The sequence below is a fragment of the Mustela nivalis genome (assembly GCF_964662115.1).
Source record: "Mustela nivalis genome assembly, chromosome: 5".
In the NCBI taxonomy this organism is placed as follows: Eukaryota; Metazoa; Chordata; class Mammalia; order Carnivora; family Mustelidae; genus Mustela; species Mustela nivalis.
Genome location: NC_139024.1, coordinates 153700704 through 153721794, shown reverse-complemented (window position 1 = coordinate 153721794; position 21091 = coordinate 153700704). Strand labels below are relative to the sequence as shown.

Below are 21091 nucleotides of genomic sequence, written 5' to 3'. Positions count from 1 at the left end.
GTCGGTCGCGCGTTCTGCTCCGCCTCTCTGAGAAGAATGAGACCAGCATCATAAATGGAAATACTGCAGATAAACGTCTAACAAAAGCAAATGCTACTCAGCGCAGGGATTTTCAAAAACCGTGGAAAACCTCGAGGAGAACAGGGCAGAAGTGTTAGTCCTAACTGTTAGCTCCAGGGGCACAAAATTAAGAAAATCAGGAGTTTACTTGGGATCCTCGTCCAGCTGACAATACTGTGTGCAGAGGGGAGGCTGATCTCAGAGGCTGAAGCTAAGTCATAGGAAGAGGCAGCACAAGTGTCCACTGTGTCACAGAACTAAAAATGGCTGCTTCTGAGAGAGCGTGGAGCCCAGTTACTAGACAGAGCCAACCTGAATGTGGTGCCAGATGCCAGGATACGGAGCTGAGAAGCAAAATAAAAATTAAAAAGTTTTTATTAAATATGCTTCTCTGGAAGGACACACTAAATAAGGCTGTGTGGCCAGGGTTGTTATGTCTCAAATTCCCTTCTCTAAGAGGGAAGTAGTAGTGACCTCATGAATGATTTCTCTTAGTTGGCATGGGTGGAATGACATCCTTCCAGCGGTCCCAAGGAAGATCCACAGAGGACCAGCGGCACTGGGGTAGAAGTGTCTGATGGTAGGAAAGTGGACTTGGGCAGGCTTCTCCTCTGGGGAAAAACCACATCCTGGGTTGGCCGTTGGTTAATGATTAAGCCCATGGTTAACCAAATTTTATATCTGTATGACAGACCCACAGCTACCGTCATGCCCAACAGGGAAAAGCTGAAAGTTTTTCCTCTCGGATTAGGAAAAAGACAGAGGTGCCCATGGTTACCAGTCTGATTCAACATAGCACTGGAAGATGTAGCCAGAGCAATCAGGCAAGAAAAGGAAATAAAATGCATCCCAATCAGAAAAGAAGTAGAATTGTCTCTCTTTGTCGATGACATGAAAATCCTGAAGATTCTACCCAAAACTATTAGGCCTAATGAACAAATTTAGTAGTTTCAGGATACAACACCAACAAGAAGAAAATCAGCTATAGAAAAGGAGTCTTGCCGTTTGCAACAACCTGGCTACAACTTGAGGGCATTATGAAGAGTGAAACAAATCAGCCAGAGGAAGATACATACTATATGATATATTCATAGGTGAAATCTAAAAAGGTTAAACTCATATAGAGTAGAATGGTCATTGTCAATCGCTAATGGGTAGGGAAAATGGAGAGATTTTTGTAAGATTTTTATAAGATTTTTGTAACTTTCAGTTACAAGATGGGTAAGTTCTGGGGATCTAGTGTATAGCATGGTGCCTATAGTTGACAATAGTATATTGTATACTTGAGGGTTGCTATGAGAAAAGAGATTTAATGTTTTCACCATAACAAAAAGGGTGCTTAAGTGAGTTAGAGGATGTGTTAACCTTATTGTGTAAGCATTTCACAGTATATGTGTGTATCAAGTCATTCCATTGTACACTTATGTTTATACAATGTTATACATAAGTTGTATTTCAAGGAGTTGGAAAAGATGGATTACTAAATAAATATCACCAGGGATGTTTATTATTTAGAAGAAAAATTAGAATCTCTTCTAATAGCAGATGACAATGTAGGCCCTAAAGAGATAGTTAATAACAAAACCGAGTCTATACAAGAATAAAGATTTACTTAATCTCTGGGAATGAAGAGCCTTCTGAGAATAGCACCAATGAAAGTATCATGAAGAAAAAAAGAGGAATTGATTTGACTATATTGAAATTATAAAACTTATGTAAATAAAAAATGAACAAAATTAATGATAATAAACTGATAAAATATTAGTCCCAAATCAAAGAAATAAGAGACCAATATTCTAAAGGCACCTGGGTGGCTCAGTCGGTTAAGTGGCTGTCTTTGGCTCAGGTCATGATCCTGGGGTCCTGGGATCAAGCCCCCTATCTGGCTCCCTGCTCAGCAAGGAGCCCACTGTTCCCTCTCCCTCTGCTACTCCTCTTGATTGTGCTTTTTTTTCTCTTTCTCAAATAAATAAATAATTTTTAAGGGGCACTTGGGTGGCTCAGTCACTAAGCCAATGCCTTTGGCTCAGGTCATGATTTTAGGGTCCTGGGATAGAGCTCTGCATCAGTCTCTCACTCCTGCTGCTTGTTATCCCTCTCTCTTTGTCAAATAAATAAAATCTTAAAAAAAAAAACCTTTAAAAAAGAATAATTTATAAAAAATTTAAAAATTAAAAAGAATTATATTTTAAATATATGAAGATGTCTATATAAATTGATAGTAAATGTGCTAAGACCTAAATAGAAAAACAGAAAAAACTATGAAGACTTTAAAACAGAGAAAATTAAAACGACAAATACATACGGTCAGTCCTCATTATTCAGAGATTCCATATTTCCAAACTCGCCTGCCTGCTAAAATTTATTTCTGTTTTCCAAATCAATACTCACAGCGCTTTCACAGCAGAGTGGCACTAAGTTGGTGTCCCCCTGATGCTTATGTCCCCAGCTGATGTCCAAGAAGCCGACAGTCTCCTTTCTTGGTTCGGCTCTGAGACTGCAAACAAGTGTCTCTTTCAAAGTCTATATGCTGCTACGGTGTTTTCACTTTTGTGATTTTGTTGATTTTACTGTTTAAAATGGTCCCTGTGCTCAGTGTGAAGTGCTCACTAGTGCTCCTATGTGCAAGAAGGCTGTAATGTGCCTTCTAGAGAGGGTGGGGTGTGTTCTGTAAGCCTCCCAGAGGCCTGGGTTATAGTGCTGTTGGCCATGAGTTCCGTGTAAATGAATCAATAATAAATATATTAAATAACATATCTTTAAATAGAGATATATACAAGACAAGATGGTGCACTGATCAGTTGTGAGCAGAGGCCTGTCGGGACCCAAATCCGTATTTGCCCTAGGAGCAATTGTTGAGTATTTGCTAACTCGTGCAGGCTTTCTAGAAAATAACTGCCTTGAATAATGAGAGCCAACTGAATATGAAAATGCTCAGATTTGCTTATAAAACATGTAGATTGCAGTATTGGGATTTAACCTTTAAATTAAAGTGAATCATGGTGTCTGTGCTCATACTACTGTGATACAGACATTTTCATATAGTGCCGGTGTTCTTTTTAAATGGTTCAGTCTTTCTGGAAAGCAATTTGACATTAGACATTAAAAGCACTTAAAATATTTCGACCCTTTGACATAGTAAGTCTATTTCTAGGGATCTGTTCTGATGAAATAATCAGAGTGATGCTGTTAAAGATGGGAAGCTGTTCATGTTTAATGTTAAGTATTTAAAAGAGCTGGATATAAAACTGCAAGTGACCCCCATTATTTAAAATAAGTGATATCTATTTATATATATCTGTATAAAGCACTATGCAGAGGGAGAAGAAATATACCAACATATTAACAGTAGAATATTCTTTCTCTTTTAAACATTTTTCATTTATTCCTTTTTGTTATGATCCCCCAAGCTAATGTCCTCCCTAGAGATACACACAATATATATAATATTTTATATGTGGCTTTTGCAAAGTATATGTAGGGCATATCTGTGTCTATATATGATGTATGTAAATAATATTGTACCATTAGCTTGTGTTTTTAGGCACCGTGCACTAGTACTTTGTTGTGGGTCCATCCTCGATGGTAGAGTACATCTGATTATTCCTTCTGAAGCTGGAAAATTCTCATAGTCTCCATCATCACGTTTTCCTGCCTTCTTCTCTAACACTAGTAGCCAGGCTGCCTCCAACATTCTACCCCCTAAGTAATGCTGAAATGGGCATCCTCATAGGTATTTCTTTAGTCCCATTGTGGGGCATAACAGATGCGTATACTTAATTTGACTTAGTGGTGACATGTTGCCCTTCAGAATAACTGGCTTATTTCAATCGTGGGATTATGGCTATTTTGTTTTTCTTAATTTGCTTATATTATTTTTATTAAAAAATTAGCTTACTTTTTAAAGTATTAAAAGGGAGGAGTTTGGAAGTAGGGCCGTGTCTCTCTGGGTCCTTGACATTGCTGGTTTGGTTTCTTTGACCTTGCATGTTCCCCTCTTGTAGTAGAATAATGGCTCCCACATCCTACTCCCTGGAACCTAGGAATATGTTACCTTATAAGGCAAAGAAACTGCAGATATGATTAAGGTAAGGGCCGTGAAGTGGAGAGGTTATCCTGGATTATTCAGGTGGACTCAGGGTGGCTGGAGGAACCTTATGAGAGGGACCCAGAGGGGTCAGAGTCAGAGGGCAGGGCCCTGTGGTGCTGGAGAAGAGACGGGGGTCACGTGCTCCTTAGAGACAGGTGGAAGCCCAGGATCCCGGTGGCTTCTGGAAGCTGGCAACTCCACGAGGAGTTCCCTTCTGGAAAATACCTTCCTGGAATGTTGCCTTTGTTAATTTATTTCTGTGTTTTAAGATTTTGCTGCCCACTAATGAACAGGTGTCTAATTTCATTACTAAATAGGATGCCTCGGAGATGTGGGAAACATGTCATTCCTTTTCAGAGCTTTATAAGGCATAATCAACATGCCAGTAATGTAGGTGAGGAAGAGTCACGTCCTCCACACCATCCACTTTAGGGGTCTCAAGACACCCAGACGACATTGCTTGGAAGGTGTGCTGTGAATCACTGATACTAATCATCACTAAGGTGCTGGAGTTTGTAAATGATTTAATTTTAAAAACAAAGAATTCAAACTTACCCCCACAATAAGTTGTCCTCTTATCTCTCATTCTCTTGCGTTCTGCTGTGCTTTCTTAAGTAAGAAAGTTGGGGACGGCCATATCGTTGATGGCCCCTAGAACTGACACAGTCTTGTTTGTCAGTTGGTGAGGTTGCAAAGAAAAATGAAAATATAATATAGATTTTTAAAAAATCAACAGGTGGAGTGTATATGTAGCTGAAATAGAGGAATGAATTGGTGGTAATGCCAAGATTTTGAAAGGCAGGGGGATTGTTTGGGGGAACTTTTTTGGTAGTAGAGGAGTGTGTGTGTGTGTGTGTGTGTGTGTGTGTGTGTGTGTATGTGTGCATTTGACAAGTTATTCATCAGTGTTGGAGGCAAATAAAAGTTCTGTAGACAATTTGTTGATATGCAACAGAAGAATGAAAGCACAAAGGAAGAAACGAGGAGATCCGGGCATTTGGGAATCAGGATAGCCGTTATCAATGGGGATTCTTCGAGAAAAGTGTTACATGTAATTGTAGGAGAAAGTGCTGAGGACTGAGGCTTTGGGGATCTGGAATATGCTGACTGTCATTCAGAGTAAGAAAGTAGAGGGTCCGAAAAGTCTTATTTGGAAACGGTGGGAAGAAATCACATGATAATATGGTATCACAGATATCGAAGGAAGGGTGTATTTCTTGAGGAGTAGTCTGTAGTGTAATTCCTATAATAAGTATGCTTTGAGCAACACTTGGCTTGACCAAGTCATGTTCAGACGTTCACAGAATGTAACTCCAGGGGATGCTATTTGTACGTTTGTCTGTGTTGAATGTTTCTCCTCTGGAGTTGTGCAGTGCACAGCCTGTGCAGCTGCTATTAGGAAGCCTATCAGATGATTGAAGAGATATAGGTAGGAATGCATATCTAGCGGGGACATGGAGGAGGAGAGAGAATTAATATTGGTGCTATATGGAAGGGAGAGTCACAGAGCTGGGGAAAAGACCCAGAAAATAAAGACAATAAATTCTACAAAGGAAATTTTTCTGATTAATTTTTTCCCCCTCTTTCTTGCTCTTTGCTCTTTTCTTGATTTGATTTACTGCTTCTCTGACTGGTAAGCTTTCACCTATTATTCCAGGTCAGGCAAAAGTTCTGTGTCTCTCTGAAGTCTTCTCTTGTCACTGCAAACAGGACTAATTCTTCCTTTTTGTAATTCTATCACATTTACTATAATATTGTCAAGGACTGCAACAACATTGTATTAAAAATTGCTTATGTGTGTGCCCTCCCAATAAATTCTGGTCTTCTCTTTGGGCTCTAAGGCCTTAGTCTAAGTCGGAGGTAAAAAGACAGCCTGGAAATGGGCTGGTTGACTAGGCTGTGAACTGCACCAGAGGCTCTACTAATTCATATCCCTAAAATCGGGCAGCCGAGGCTCTGCCTTGTAGACTCTACAGCATTGCTGCGTACATCATAATGAGGACCTTGCTGGGTGAAGGTTCTGGATCAGGCAGTCTGGGGTGGCAGGCTGAGATTCTGTGTTCCTAGCATGGGCTCAGGAGCTGTTGGCACAGTTGGTCAGGGAACTACACAAAGTACAAGGCTCCAGGCTAGATGGAATTTGTCCTGATGCCAAGTCTCTGGACTTGGCTTATATTTATTGCAGAATAATAGGACGTCAGACTGTATGATTTGGGAACCCAAACCTTAAGACTCTCTTTTACTACTGGCTTGTTGATTAATGTTGGATGTCTCACTATTGAAGACTGTTTTTTTTTTTTTCATTAAGACATATGATGACAAATCCTGATATCCCTGTTAGGATATCTGTACCCCTACAAGGCACGGCGGGTGTTAGAGATATGAAACAAATCAGCAGATTGTTCACAGAATTCTGTAGTGGTGACTACGGTCCTGAGAAATAGTTGACAAAGCTCTTTGAATTTCAGTGGAAGAAAGAGATTTTCTAGAAGTATAGAAATTCTGCTGGTGAAAGTATAAATTGGAATGACCACTTTGGAAACTGTTTGACAGGACTTACTAAGGATGAATATAAGGAAACTCTATGACAAAGTATTTTTTTTCAGCATATTAATATATTATAGCAAACCAATATATGTAAAATGCAGGCTACCTCATTTCATTGTGCTTTGCTTTATTACAGATGTAGCATGTCTTCCTTCCTTCCTTTCTTGCTCTCTCTCTCTCCGTTCCCCTCTCTCTCTCTTTCTTTTCCTGCCTACCTTCCTTCCTTCCTTCTTTTTTTTTTTACAAATTGGAGGTCTGTGGCAATGCTGTGTTGATGAACTCCATTGGCTCCATTTTTCCAACACCATTTCTTCACTTTGCGTCTCTCACATTTTGGTAATTCTTGCAATATCCCAAACTTTTTCATAATCGTTCTTTGTTGCAGTGATCTGGGATCAGTGCTTATGACTTACTGGAAGCTCAGATGATGGGTAACATGTTTTAGCAATACAGTATTTCTTTTATTAAGGTAGGCACAGTGCTTTTTAGACATAATGTCAGTGCACACTTAATTGACTACAGTGAAGGGTCAACATAACTTTTATATGCACTGGGAAACCAAGAAATTCATTTGGCTCGCTTTATTGCAACATTTACTTCATTGCTGTGGTCTAGAATTGAACCTGCGATATCTCTGAGGTATGCCTATGTATAAACAAATATAAACATATATAAAACTAAATATGTACACACAAGACAGGAGTTAGTGTGTCCATAGCAGTGCTCTTCATAAAATCCCTAACCTGGAAGCTCTCCAAATGCCCATCTGGATGAATGAATTGTTGCATACTCACACAATGAGATGTGTGTTTACTGCAGTGAAAATAAATGATCTGTAATCTCGCAACAATATGAATGATTGTCACGAACAGAACATGGAACTCAAGAAGCCAGACACAAAGGAGTTATGTTATATGATTCCATTTATACAGAGTACAAAAGAGGCAATCTGTGCGGTTAGAAGCCAACATACTGTGTACCATTGGTGAGTGGTATTTTCTGAAAGAAAGTACAAAGGGGAGTTTCTGGGCTGCTTGTTTAATAGGATTGTGCTTCACAAGGCTAAGTGCTAGTTATATGGGTGTGTTTGGTTTGGGAAAATTCATCGAGCCCACGGTGTAATTTTCTGTATGAATCTTGTATTATCATAAAAGATTAAGGAATATGCACACAAAAGGAGTCTCCAGGGTAGGACCTTAGATTGCTGGGGAGCAGTGATGGAATTAGGAAAGGGACGAATGGTGGGAGGTAGCTAAGGTCAATTTTATTCTCTTTGGGAGCAATTATGTATCCAGCAAACTGTTTTCTGGGGGTGATTTTGTGGGCATGCTGGTCTATGTTATAAGATCTTTCTTCCCTGGCATGATTCTAATATAATAGCCAAGATTTAAAATGTTTACTTCTGTCTTGATTTTTGTTTTTACAAAGGATTCGGGGCAACTTAAAAGAAGTGCGCACCAATTACTGGACAAACAGTTTCTATGAGAAAATCAGGTGGAATAATTTAGAGGAAAACACCAATAAAAATGGCTTTTAATGATTTTCTAATAGAAAAGCCATCTGCACTACCTGGTATCCCAAAGAGTTACCCAGTTTACTTTAAGAAGTATTTATTTATTTGAGAGAGAGTGAGAGAGCGCATGTGCCGATGGGGGCTAGGGGGAGAGAGAAAATCCCAGCAGACTCCTCATTCCGCAGGGAGCCTGGCTCATAACCTGAGCCACAACTAAGAGCTGAACGCTCAACCGACTGAGCCACTCAGGCACCAAGTTTATTTTGGGATGCAGTGGGTTCTGTTCTTGATTTTTACTAAATAGCTATGCATAACCTTAAGCAAGTCCTAAGATCTCTCCGGACAACTCCAACCCCAACAGTAACTTGGTTACCTTGACTTTTTTTATACTGAGAGCACTTGTTACATCTGAGGTTATCTTAATTTTTTTCCTCATTGTTTATTTATTTCCTGATTCCCTCTGTCTCTAATGTTTGAGTTTTCTAACTCCCAGTTTTATTCACTGCTGTGTTTCTAGTATTAGAACAGTGCATGGTCCATAACAGAACATTTTTATTTAATGATTGAAAAACCTGGACTAGGTCACCAAGCTGTTTTTAGCTATAACTTTTCTGGAACTCTAACATTGCACAAGCAATTTTGCAAGGCCAGTAGGGACTCAGGAGTTAACAAAATTCTGATTCTAGACTCAGAATGAAGGTAGAAAGCAGGATGGTAGTTCTCAAAGCACAGGCCAGGGACACCTGGGGATTCCAACAACTCAGACGTTCATGGAGTCAAAAATTTTATTATAATACTGAGGCATTATTTGTATTTATGAATCGAATCATCGCATGAGCATCCAGTGGAATCTTCCAGAGGCTGCATGACACATGATACTGTACTCGACGGAATATAGAAGCAGAGATTAGAGTCCTGCTGTCTTCTATTATGCAAGGCATTAAAGAGATTTGCAAAAATCTCCAGTGCCACTCTTCTTGCTATTCTTTATTTAGGAAAACACAGATATTGTTTCATAAATATGCATTTTTATTAACATACAATGGGTTTAGTATTGTTATTTTTAAATGCATTAGGATATACATGGATTAAAATGCCCTTATTTCTAATGCTACCTGTAAACTGATGTAACCCACAGAAACTGAAGCATCTTCAGTAATTTTCTAAGAGTGTGAAGACAGCCTGAGCCCAATAGTTTGAGGACAACTGATGCAGGAAGCCATTGAGGAAAGGCCGGATGGGCCAGGATAGCCTGGCAAGCTAGGAATAACTCTTCTTGACTTACCTTTTCTTCCTCCAGGCTGTTCTCCTGCTCTGTAGCCTGTCCCATTAGTGATACATTTTCCTTTTTCTAGAGAATTCCGTCGCTGTGGTTGCCTTCCTCGGGGTCAGTTGCTACGATCGCTACGGTAAGTCAGAAACTATTCCATTACTGTTTAGCCGAAGTCTAAGGAACTTAAGTATCCAATGTCATTGTTTATTTGGCCAGGAGAATTTCTCTTGCCTCACTTTTATAACACTCTCCATTTTCCAGGGCTGAGGGTTGTGTTTTTCTCCAAGGAGTTGACTCCAACTGCTTAGTTACTTTTTATCTGGTGCAATTCAGCACATTTCAGAAGTGCCAGGGGCAGCATGTTTTCATCTGTCCACACCAGCTCCTACCCAGGGCAAGGAGACCCAGGCAAAGGCAAACATGGTTGGCTGAGCCGCTGCTGCCTGGGATCTTAGTGGGGCGCGTGTGCCCGCCTCCACTTCAGAGCCACGGTCCCTGGGAGGGGCTGGCTCTGTTCAGACGTGTGCCAGGTTGGAGGCGAGCCGGGGTTGTACAAAAGAAAGCCACCATGATCCCTCCTGCTCCTTTCTCCACCATTCTCCCTCACTGTGCCCACTGTGTCTCACCACTGAATCACATGTACGTTGTAAGAACTTTTCAATGAGAATGGATGCTACACCTCAAACAGTTTTGTGATCCTGGATTTATGCGTCACACTGACAAATGAAGGGATACCCCCACAGGATCTCATGCTGTTGGTGACTACTGGATGAGGCCAGTTTGAGGCAAAGTTCATGTGCATATTTGAGGCAGCCTAGTTCCCTCATGAAGTTTCATCCAATTTTCAAGCCTGCGAAGTCATCAGACAGTCATACTTTCTCTTCCTACAACGATAGCATGATGTCAGAGGACTAGCGTGGGGTCTCGAGGTTAGGTGCTTGATTTTAACCCCATATCAATTGTGTGCTAACCACATGTTGCTGGTCAAGTCACTTAGCCTTTTTGAGTCTTGTTTTCTTAGTGGCAGCTTAGAATGATATCTATCGTATAAACTGACTCTAAGTCAGATTAAACATACTTTAAATAATTTCTTTTTTTTTAAAATTTATTTATTGGAGAGACAGAGATCACAAGTAGGCAGAGAGAGAGGAGGAAGCAGACTTCCCAAAGGGCAGAGAGCCTGATGCGGGGCTCGATCCCAGGACCCCTGGGATCATGACCTGAGCCAAAGGCAGAGGCTTTAACCCACTGAGCCACCCAGGCACCCCTTGAAATAATTTCTTAATTCAAAACATCCATAGGCTTTAAAATTTTTTAATGTCATATTACTGTCCCCTGTGAGTTTGCGTTTTGCCACGGGTATTATATTAACTCTACATGATAAATTTCAGTTTTATTCTAAGGATAATAGCTTCCAACTCTACTGGGTCTGTCTACTCTTGGAGTAAAAATTACCGAGTATCATCAAATTCCTCCCTGATATGGAGGTAGACTCAGACATTCTAAAATTAAGTTTCTCTTTTTCAAAATTCCCTTAAGAGGCTGAACCGTAGAAAAAGCTTACTGGTGTCTCACTGCTCACCGAGGACAGACACAGGAGAGAGGAGAAAAGGCCCTAACTTTGAGGAATTGAATACGTGTTTATGTCCTTCCCACTTGACTCCCCCTTTTCTAAACAGCTACACACACTGTGGCAATTTGGTTTTTGTGTCTTAAATATAGCTTTTGTGATTTTGTCCACCTAGAAACACAGTAGCATAAGAGTTAAAGGTTCAAAATTTAGGGGTTGTTGCACCTGGGTTTGACTGACATTTTGGTCCTTGACCAGCTCGCTGACCTCAGGCAAGTTGTCGAACCTGAATGTGTAAGGTTCTTACTGCTGTGGTTGATGAAGACTACACACCTAGGGGTTTAAAACAACACAGGTTTATTAGCCCACAATTCCATAGGTGGAAAGTGGTTTCTCGGGCTCAGCTGGTTTCTCGTTTCAGGCCGGAGAAGGGCCAAGTCCAAGTACCGGCTGCCTGGCCTCCTCCTGCCAACTTCTGGGAACAGTCAGCTTCTAGTCCCCTTCAGAATCCTGTTCCTGGCGGTTGTAGGATTGATATCCCATTTCCTTGCTGGCTGTCGGTTTGGGGTTTCCTTCGCTCCTGGAGGCCTCTCTCTGGCCCTTGCCCACAGCCAGCAGTGGTGTGTCAACACCGTCTCCTGCCTGGAACCTGTTGGACTTCCTCCCTTTTTCTGCTTCTCACCGCAAGAAGGCCGCCTTCTTTCTAGGACTCAGAGGCTCCGATGGGGCCCACCTGGGTAATCTGGGCTCCTCTCTCCATTTTAAGGCCTGTGACCTTCACTGCATTTGCAAAGTCAGCAGAACAGGGCTGTGGACATCTCCGGGGCCTGCTGTTCTGTCTGCGGGACGAAGTTTGATTTCCTGTATGGGAAACCTTGGGATTCATGCCTTCCCCACGGGGCCGTTTCTCGGATTGAGTAAAAGATCTGTGAAGCGCCTTGCTCTAGTGAATCGTACTGATGTTCTCAGAGCTACCGTATCACACTGAAATCCAGATCGTGGGGTCCTCTGTGTGATGGGACAGCGGCGACCCTGCCCGTGTCTACACTCCCGCGCGCCGCTGCTGTCTTCACCTCCTGCCACGCAGGCTCCCTCCTGAGGATTCTCTTTCCTTCAGCTTCTCTCATGTTCCACCTTCACGGAACGTCTTCTGCCTCTTTTCTACGTTGGCTACCTAACATCTTCAGCCCAACCCCACCTCTTTGTTTCGCGTGTGTTTTCTGCTTTGGAGCTCACCAGCGGTATCCCAGCCCGTGCCGCTCTGCCTCGTCAGATTCCCAGGACGTGTCTCTTCGGGGTCGTGCTGTTCTAGTCTAGACTGGGTGGGGTGTGTTCCCCTCCCCCGATTCTCAGCGCATCGACTTACTTTTGAGCACTTGTCACAATGCCATGTTCCCCACCTGTCACTCGTGTTTGGGTGACAGCTTCAGGGAGGCCAAGACTCCAGCATCGGACACCAGAAACTCGTGTCCCAAGCCAGCGGTTCCCTCGTGGGCCTTCTTGCAGTTCCTCTGCAAGCACAAGGGAGTTCGTCCCAATCTGGTCTGATACTTGTTTTCTCTCTAAGACAAAGAAAAAGAGGGGCATCTGGGTGGCTCAGTCAGTTGAGTGCCTGACTCTTGATTTCGGCTCAGGGTCATAATCTCAGGGTCGTGAGATCGAGCCCTGCATCGGGCTCTATGCTCAGAGTATAGAGTCTGTTTGGGTTTCTCTCTCCCTCTCTATCTGCCCCTCCCCCTTGTGCTCTTTCTCTCTCTCTCTCAAATAAATAAATAAATTTTTAAAAAAAAGACAGAAAGAGAAGCTCTCTGGAGGCAATAATGGACAGCTAAATGTAATAGCATAATTCTTTTGTTTATATCACATATTTGTATATTAATATACTTACATGAATTAATAATTATTTATATAACAGATACAATTAATTATAATTACAAAATATATAAGACATATATAATATTCCATATGTTTTATATAATAAATTTAAATCTCTTTCTATCTACAGTGGATATTATTCAGGTGATTATCTAGAAAAATCCTTGGAAATGGTAACTGAATGATTGATCAAAGTGAACACATTGACTGTTGCTGGATAGTCAGATCTGAGTTTTGTCATTGGCCTGCCTGTGTCCTTCGGCTAGAGACAGGGCTTCTCTGGGCTTTGGTTTCCTCCCTGTCAAATGAGATTATTTTTACCTGGTTCATAGGGTGTTTGGGAAGATGGAATGAGATAAATTATGTCAGGAACTTGGCACAGTGGCCAGCACATAGTGACTTCTTGACTGCACTGGCTGTCACCCCTCTGACTGATGGGCATTCTTCCTGAGGCCAGCCTGCATAGCATTCCTTCTAGGTCACACTGTCCTTGAGAAGAGGTCACTCACATAGAGCTCTCATTTCCCAAACATGCGTCCTCCTGTATATTCTTTTACTTCCCATATAATAATTAAAAAAATCAGGAAGATGTTGCTGGAAATAGCCCAGTAACCCAGCTTTATTTGTGGAAATGAAGTCTTTTTCTTTGTAGAAGACTATGGGATCTCAGAGTAGGGTATAACATTTTTTTTTTTTCACTGAGATTTTATTGAGCTGTATGAAAATGTCTACATAAGAAATTTCCGCTTGGAATTACGCTTTCTTGAAACAAATGCAACAACATGAAAGCTCTTGTAGTAAAAGATAGAGCCTGGTCTGGTTCCTAGAGGTCATAGCCCACACCAGGGTCTGTCTGGCAGCTCAGTGCTTTAACTACTGAGCGCAGAGATGAATGTGAGACGGTCCCTGGAGAGATGAAGCAAGCATTCTTGTGCGTGGTTTTGTGGTTCCTGCTTTTGACACCTCTTAACTTACATAAATGTCTGGCTCATAAATGCCATCAGTGAACTTTTGTAGGTAATTTTGGGGGAAAATAATTTATCTTTCACAATTCAAAGAAGAGAAAGAAATGTGTGCCTTCACATTTTGTTTGAGTAACTGGTCTTTTGGATTGAGGAAGCACTGACCGCTGACCCGAGGTGGTGTACCTGACCTCGGGTAGTGGACTTGCTTTTAAGTCTCTTCCCCTAGAGCAAAAGCCAAAACCCAAAACCCAAAACAACAAAATAAAAAACAAAAAGATAAGAAAAAGTCTATTGAAACAGCCTTTGGATTTCCACTATTAGAAATCCCAGAATATTTGGTGAAACCATTGTTTCCTGTTGACAGGTAGTAGAAAGAGCTCCCATTTTAGAGTCAGATTTACTTGGCTGAGAATCCCACCACTGTCATTGGACCTTGCGTAGTTTTCTTAATCTCTCTGAAGCTCAGCTGCTTCAACTATAAAAATAGTTAATAGTGTTTGCCTTGCAGTACCTAATTACGCTGTTTCAAACCATTAAAGGAGATTCTATGAGTAGACTACCTTTCTCATCGTACCTAGTGCATAGTAGGCTCTCTGTAATCAACAGTTACTACTGCTGCTGTCTTGGAGGGGTTTGGCTCAGTTACTATTAAATTTTATATATTAGAATGTCAGATTTTTCCAGAGTGATGGCTAAGGAGAATTCTCTAAAGCCATAAAAACGAAGTTTGGTTAGAGAATGGATGAAGAACCTCTAAGACAGAGGGTACACCCTAATGGAAGGCTTAAGGATGGACTGTTAAGGGTCACTGATAGAGCATCTGATACCCTTTGTCACCCTCCAAGTTTGCGTTGGGCTCGGCTGGGACTGGGTTGCAGAGAAAAAGTCCCAGGCCAAGGAACTTCTAGCCACTAGCATTATCTGCATCTGAAGAAGAAGGTGAAGATGAAGAGGGAGCGATTAGGACAGGAGAAGGACCAGGGGTGCTCGTTTTTCTTGCTAATGTGGCATCTTTGTATACCAGCTGTTGTTCTTTTTCTCCTAGATTTCAAATATCAGTACATTAATGCTGTTGGCAAAACACAGGTTAAATCAGGCAGAAGTATCATGCTAAAGGAAGGTTAAGTCTTCAGTTGTAAATCTATCCAGGTAAAGACAAAAAATATGGCTATTTGAGCAATCTCAATAGCTTCTGTAATTTTTAAGATTATAGTTTAGGGGCACCTGGATGGCTCAGTCAGTTGTGTCTGTCTTGGGCTCAGGTCATTATCTCAGGGTCCTGGGATTTAGCCCCACACTGGGCTCTCTGTTTGGTGGGGGGTCTGCTTCTCCCTCTCTCTTTGCTGAATAGAAAAAAATAAAAAAGAAGAAAAAAGATTATAGGTTAACATTTGAGTGGGCAAGGACTGCATTTGTACCTACTTAAAATTTTCTGTTAAATCATTCTTTTTTTTAACATATTTTTGATTTTTATTTCTATATTTGACGGAGAGAGATCACAAGTAGGCAGAGAGGCAGGCAGAGAGAGAGGAAGGGAAGCAGGCACCCTGTTGAGCAGAGAGCCAGCAGATTGATACGGGGCTCTATCCCAGACCCTGGGATCATGACCCGAGCCGAAGGCAGAGGCTTTAACCCACTGAGCCACTCAGGCACCCCCTGTGAAATCATTCTTAATGAAAATTTGCATAATTTTCTATTGAAGAACATCTACTTACAAACTGATCATATATTTATATTATATACATGTTTCTTGAATAATATAGCATAATATATTCACATAATACATAGCATACACCTATGAATAAAATTTAGGAGTAGATATGTGAGTTATGTTCAAGTGAGGTCTTATATATCAAGCTTATCTAAAAAGATGCTGTGGCAACTTAGATGATAAATTATTTCTGGTTTTGATCCAAGTATATCTCCCACACAAATAGAGCAGTCTTTGGAGATCAGAATAATGATGTAATTGAAAAAAACAGAAATCATCAATATTCTTTCCTTGCTATTGCTTCTTCTTCCAATATTTTTAATGTCACGAGCTCCCCAGAATGTTCCTAATCAAATCTTACACATCATTGTTAATTGTGCTGCTGTCTCTTGTCAAAAGTTTGCTTCTAAAGGAGAAGACTCTGAAACTGCTTCCAAATTTCAATGGACTAAACACATAACAATTTTGATGTGCTACTTGACATGCCCACACATATCGGTAAAGGGAAATATCTGTTCAAAATATGATCCATAGTCTGATAGCACACACGGTGCTTGTTTCCATCATAGCACATACCATACTGTACAGAAATCTTGAAGGAGACTAGAGGTGCACAGTCCTTATTGTTGGTATCCTTAGTCCAAGCATATAGCACAGAGAAGGCATTGTAGTCAAGGCTGCATGAACATGTGGGACCTGTTGGGTAGGAAGTTGTTGTGCAACATCCATGAGGAGCTGTGGGCACTTGGAGCTCAAGATATAGATTCATGTAGAACCACTAGCTGGAAGTTTGTGTTTAGAACCATGCGTGTGCCTGAATTTATCAACTGAGAATTGTTAGGGTGGGAAAGGTCAAAGGAAAAGATGGAATTTTGAAGGGCGTGAAGGTGTAAGAAATGGGGACCACAAGCTAGTTCAGCAAAGCTACTCAATGGACAAACCAAAGAGGAAGGGAAAAGATGGAGATAATGCAACGTGCCGAGCAACCGCAGGAAGAGAACTCTTCAGAAGAGAATGATTGTAGGTGTCGAGTGTTCCAAAAAAGTAAACAAAGGACTGCAAGTTGCTTATTATATTTATCACCAAGAAGGGGTGTGTGTGTGTGTGTGTGTATGTGTGTGTGTGTGTGTGTGTGTTACAGAGAGAGATTTAGACCGAAGCAGCTACTGCATCGGGCTGTTGTGGTAAAAACCATAGTGTAACAGAATGAGGAACAGAGGGCAAGTGGGGGGTGGAGAGAAATATTTTAGGAAGCTTAATTTTAAGAGAGAAGATGAGATTAGGGTAGTAACTAGAGGGGGGAATGAGGTACAGAAAGACACCTGATCACAACTCAATGCCAATGGTAAGGTTGATGGTATGAAATAGTAACAGTGGATGACCGATGGCCTTAGGGCCATGTGAATCCAGGAAGGAACGAGCAGCTGAGGAGAGATGCAGGCGTTAGCCTCACACAGACAGGACTTGTGTGGGGAGCATAGTTCTGCCACTGTCACAGGAGGAAAGGAAAGGGTGAATTTATATGAAGACATGGTATCAGAATTTGAGGGACTTCCTATCTGGTTATTTTTTATTTTCTTTGTGAAATACATGATAGGTGCGTCTGTTGGGACTCTGGGACAGGGGTTATGGAGTAAGAGGTTTGCTGAACACAAGAAGGTGTGGGCATAGCGTCTATGGAGAGCAGTAGAGGGGACTGGCCAAGAAAATGTAAGATCGCCAAGATGCACAAATGCCCGTATCTGGTGAAGCTGGTCTAAAATCTCTAGAACACTAAATTCATCTTCTTTCTACCACGTGTCACTTTCCGCATGAGATAAAGAAGAAATTAAAAAAAATAAATTCTGATGAAATTCAATTGAATTGAAGTTCATTTCCCTTCCACTTTATCACGGACCATTGAGAGAATGGGCTGAGGGACCACATTGCGTGGGATCCAGTTCTGCCTCTGCCCCTTGATAGCTGTGTAATCTTGGTCCAGCTGCTCTACCTCCAGCTTCCCATGTCTTATTGGTAATATGTGCATAATAATGTTACTTCTGTCCTCTAACTGTTGTAAAGAGCTAATGAGTTAGTACAGGCAAACCAGAACAAGCGTTCAATAAATGTGAGCAATTATTACTGCTGAATTCGTGGCAACCTCTGAGCTCAGCCTCTCAATAAGCTTGGCTGTTTGTTTGTTGACCCGCAGGTTAATTTCCTTCACCTCCCACTTCCCGTAGTTTGTGTGGCTGAGATACGATTTCAACATTCCATTTACTCATCCATGTTTCCCAGCCATCTTGAAGTGAGCTGGGGCTCTCTCTCTGCATTTGCCCAATGACTAACAGCTGGAAGGAATTCATGTCTTTCCTCCTGGGCCAAGAGACAGAAGAACTGCACAATTCTGCAGTTCTCTTTTTCTGCCACAGCGACTGAAAGAGCAATGTACTCCACTTTGGAAAGCTAGACAATGGGGCACCACCTTTGTCTGAGATCTCGGAGTCACTGCGTGAGGGTCCTCCTTGCCCCCCGACACTATAGCAGAATTCGCATGGATGGAGAATCAAATCCTTGTTATACCAAGGCCACTGACACTTGGGGGTTGTTGGTTACTACAACATAATTTAACCTACCAGGATTAAAATACCTTGTTCTTGCTTGAGTCAAATTGAAAAAAACAAACAACAAAAACCCGAGTTCACTGCTGATAACAACTCAGCGGCGAATTTTGTATTTGTAAATAAAACAATATGGTGCTGTGTTGTCAAGGAATGAAGGTTCCTTGGCTAGCCCTTGATAAAAAATAAATGTTAAGGTATTATATTTTCAGTCCTTTCTAGAGTCAAAATGCAGTTGGGTTTTTAAAAATTGCTCTTTCATGGACAATTTTTAAAATGTGAAAAAGGGGAGTTTTAGATTTCCGTTGAGGATCTTCAGCCATCCACTTGGGTTATTGGCAGAAACACTTGTGGTGGGTAACATAGACAGTGTCAGAACATGGCCTCTACTTTGAATCAGAAAATCAAAGAACCGTTGACTCTCAGAGCAGGAAGGGGCTTTATGGCTATCTACCGAATCCATGCTCCCCCCATTTTTTGAAAGGGCCATCCACATGGATATCTCATCTAGTGGCTCACTGCAGGTGGCACTGTTTTTAAGACAGTACTAATTTGAAGGGAGGGAGCGTTAAACTTGGTGATCTTGGGGCACCTGGAGGGCCCAGTCAGTTAAGCATCTGCCTTCAGTTCAGGTCATGACCTTGGGGTCCTGAGATCCAGCCCTGCCTTGAGCTCCCTGCTCAGCGGGGAATCTGCTTCACCCCTGACTTGTGTGCGCGCTCTCTCTCTCAAATAAATAAATAAAATATTAAAAAACCAACATGGAGGTCTTCTTTGCAGAAATGTCTGTTCATGACACATGAAAAAGTGCTCCATATCACTCGGCATCAGGGAAATACAAATCAAAACCACAATGAGATATCACCTCACACCAGTCAGAATGGCTAAAATCAACAAGTCAGGAAATGACAGATGCTGGCGAGGATGTGGAGAAAGGGGAACCCTCATACACTGTTGGTGAGAATGCAAGCTGATGCAGCCATTCTGGAAAACAGCATGGAGGTTCCTCAAAATGTTGAAAATAGAACTGCCCTGTGACCCAGCAATTGCACTACTGGGTATTTACCCTAAAGATACAAACGTAGTGATCCAAAGGGGCACGTGCACCCGAATGTTTATAGCAGCAATGTCCACAATAGCCAAACTATGGAAAGAACCTAGATGTTCATCAACAGATAAATGGATCCAGAAGATGTGGTATATACACACAATGGAATACTATGCAGCCATCAAAAGAAATGAAATCTTGCCATTTGCAACAACATGGATGGAACTAGAACGTATCATGCTTAGTGAAATAAGTCAAGCAGAGAAAGACAACTATCATATGATCTCCCTGATATGAGGAAGTGGTGATGCAACATGGGGGCTTAAGTGGGTAGGAGAAGAATCAATGAAACAAGATGGGATTGGGAGGGAGACAAACCATAAGTGACTCTTAATCTCACAAAACAAACTGAGGGTTGCTGGGGGGAGGGGGTTTGGGAGAAGGGGGTGGGGTTATGGACATTGGGGAGGGTATGTGCTTTGGTGAGTGCTGTGAAGTGTGTAAACCTGGCGATTCACAGACTTGTACCCCTGAGGATAAAAATACATGTTTATAAAAAAATAAAAAATTAAAAAAAAAAAAGAATGAGAATTCAACAGAATAAAAGCCCCTACACAAACAAAACAAAACAAAACAAAACAAACAAACAAAAAAACCCAACATGGTTCTCTTTTGGTTTGTCTGCCTTCATGAAATTATGACAACCTGGCTCCATGTTTCTTTAATGTCACCTACACCATCCCTTTCTGTTTTCTGCACATAGGCTCTCTTTTAACTGGACAGAACATCTGGTCATCACAGGCCTGCCTCCTGTGGCTGCCTGTGGGTCGCCCCAGGTGTACAAATCCTTCCCAGCTGGATGCCACTGTCACACACACACTCCTGTTTCTGAAGTGCCACTCGTCATCCATGTCCATGTTAAGAAGCAGAGAGACTCCTGAGGTCTGGGCAGTAAAAACAACCACATAGAAGGAGAAAAATGAAGACAGAGCAAATGAGGTGGGAGAGAAATTATATAAAGAGCCCTTTTGGGGTGCCTGGGTGGCTCAGTGGGTTGAGCCTCTGCCTTCGGCTCAGGTCATGATCTCAGGGTCCTGGGATGGAGCCCCGCATCGGGCTCTCTGCTCAGCAGGGGGCCTGCTTCTCCACCCCCCTCCCCTCGCCTCTCTGCCTGCTTGTGATCTCTCTCTCTCTCTGTAAAATAAATAAAATCTTAAACAAACAAAAAACGATGTTAAAAGAGCCCTTTTGCTCCACCTGCCTGGCTGGATTCAGTGACCCCAGTGGCACAGCTCGGATGAGGCTGGGGTTTTGTCCCTCTCACGTTACAGGGGGTGATGCAGAATCCTTGGGGCACCAGTCAGGAACCATGGGCAGGACCAAAGGAGGAATGATCTATGTGTAGAGTTAGGGTAGAGGATTAATTTTTTTTTAATCAGACTTCATAAAATATTTATTAGTTGTATTAATGGTCATGAGGTGTTTAATAACTAAAAAAGAGGAATTTTCTCTAAAAATATATTTTTAAGTAATGTTACTTATGTGTGCTGGCTATTTTTTATCAGTTTGTAAAATGTGGTATCATTAGTTCTGGTATTCAGGATGACTTGGGGTGCTGTGTTCATTTAATAAGCTTTTATTACTATTAGGTTGTGAAATTGTGTTATACTGAAATCGGAATAAAAATAAAATTTAAATTCCCAAGTTCAGGCCAGTTCTCCTAAGTAAATCACAAATACATAGATTTCAGTGAATCTTTATTCTTGTCCTTAATAACTGATGTTGGGAAGACCAGTTCTTTTAATGATTTTCCTTCTGCTAAATCTAAGAGTGCTTATT

General features: G+C 41.5%; 1 long non-coding RNA gene across 1 annotated transcript in view; it reads left to right on the top strand.

Moving 5' to 3' along the window:
• The window catches only part of LOC309865246, a 176313-nt gene extending 156073 nt beyond the window's left edge, over positions 1–20240 (top strand). Inside the window, exons 4-5 of the long non-coding RNA XR_014312001.1 lie at positions 9566–9619; positions 20016–20240. This is a non-coding gene — a long non-coding RNA (uncharacterized lncRNA). The remainder of the gene's footprint in view (positions 1–9565; positions 9620–20015) is intronic.
• The last annotated feature ends 851 nt before the right edge of the window (positions 20241–21091 follow it).